Below are 2,318 nucleotides of genomic sequence, written 5' to 3' on the forward strand. Positions count from 1 at the left end.
GTTTACAGTTAGACTAAAGAAATAGTCTCAGGCCAATGGTGAACACTTATAATAACATTTGTTTAGTACTTCAATAAAAGTATAACTTCGTTTATCAAAAACAAACTTTAAATGTTTTTTACACATGGTTAAATCACTTATAATATCGTTAGTACACTTTTCACATAGATATATTTAACATAATATTCTATACATTTCTTACATTAGCTGATTCAGAGAGAAACTATACTTACAACACAGTTGGGCTGGTGGTAATTTTGCTAACATTGGACATTTTCATAGCTTTGGCCTTTCTGACTTCAGAGCTTTTGAGGAACTCCTGGGAGAACTTCTCAAGTCCGGAGGAACTGTAGACCTCTGGAGGAAACTGATTTTTCAGCTCCATGCATGGGTTTATAAACCGATTTTTCTTGGTATTATTTCAATCAATTAAATAGGACACAGCATCACCCGCAAATAGTCCTGTGATCCTGTTGGATGCTTTAGGGAAATTTCCGGGCTAATCCAAAACCAGAACTCTCAATTAATTGGTTACAGTTAGGTGGTGTTAGCCGGTCACCTATTTTACTTGTACTGTTACACCCATGTTCTGTAAGTGATATCGCCTCAAAGCACCAATTTTGCTCGTAAACCAAACATTTTGTAGCTTTCTTAGTTCTAAGGGGTTGAGGTCAACCACTACTAAGCATAAGGTTATCAGCACAGAGTTAGATAATTTCCAATTATCTAACCTATGCCCTCCAGCTATAGCTCGTAATTGATCTACATGCTGTTGGAAATCCTTAAGACTTAATCCTGACTTTCTAAGAGGTAAATGTTTAGTGTCTTCTAGTATATCTGTCAACTCTTTAATATCTGTATCTACATCTATACTCTGAATTAACTGTAATTCCTTTTTAGTTAGTAGTTCTTGTAATTCTGGAATCTTTACATTTAATCGAATTCCTATGTACTTAGTTTCACTTCTAAAATTAGATGTGTTACGTCTCCGTTTCGTTAATTGATTTTTCCGTAACTTCGTTCCGACGAAATTTTAACGACACAAGTCTTTACTTAATAAAACTGGTTTATTCTTTCCGAATATAACTTTACCGATACACTGAACTCAACGATCGCGCTAAACAAACGAACGTCAATAATACTTCTGACCGCAGTTCAATCACTCACTATCTATACACACATTACCTCTCCTCCCGCGTCACGTTTTCCCCTCTTATATATATACCAGCCTACCCTACTAGTAAATACTAGAGCATTCGCCAAAGTACATGATAATTCTAGAACGTTGCGTCACTGTAGTCATGTGACTGCTGACGCAACAGATGGTAAGGTAATACCTTGATCATGAGCTGAACAATTCCTAGCTAATTTTAGATAACCACTATTGTTTAACTTAATTACTCTAGTATGGTAATCAAATTGATGTGCATTTGACTTTGGGCATACAACTGATAAAGTAAGTTCATCTTTAACGTTAAATAACTAAGTTCCTGGAGTTCTAGTTTTATAAGAATAGAACGGTTAAGGAATAATTATTCTTTTCTCACATAGTTCAGATATTCTATTCTTAATTCCTGTGAATATCACATAATTACAAGTTACAATAGGTACCGAATAAATACCTGAGTTAGGATCACAAACTCTGATAGGTTCGTCTATACAATTTAACATATCTTCTTCTGTCATTTCAACATATGTATGTTGATCACTCGAGACAGCAATGTATGGTTTATCATTTTCTATAGTTAAAGCTAATGAATGATTTATTGCTATCGGTAAAGATATGATCTTATATAATTTCAACATTCTGTCAGTTGCTTCTAATCGTATTTCTATAAACATCCTCAGAGTATCTTTAACCGCGGCTGTTTTTACGTCAGCCCATGTATAATACATATAAATTTGGTCACTATGAGTAGGTATTATAAATTGTAAATGTAGAGGTAATCTCCTTTCAATTTCGTCTAACACTCTTTCTAGTTTACTCGGTGGTAAAAAGTAAGAGCTTAACTTTTTATCTGCAGCTACATACAATGCTTGTATTAACTTAACTAACTCTGTCCTGCTACTTCCTACTGTAAAATATAACTGTTGTAGGTTATTCTGAATCCTAGTGTTAAAACTAACATTTCCATTCCTGCTTTATGTAACTCAGTTTGTCTTACTCTAGTGTGTATCAATGCGTTAGTAACGTTAACTAAAGCTTAAGATACTTTTCTAATTTCTTGGTCATGTAATTCAAGCGTTTGATTTAACGAATTCATTATTGTTGATTGCTTTCCTATTAAATGAATCATTTCTTTAGAAACCTGTCTCTC

The sequence above is a fragment of the Limulus polyphemus genome, unplaced genomic scaffold (assembly GCF_000517525.1).
Source record: "Limulus polyphemus unplaced genomic scaffold, Limulus_polyphemus-2.1.2 Scaffold3097, whole genome shotgun sequence".
In the NCBI taxonomy this organism is placed as follows: Eukaryota; Metazoa; Arthropoda; class Merostomata; order Xiphosura; family Limulidae; genus Limulus; species Limulus polyphemus.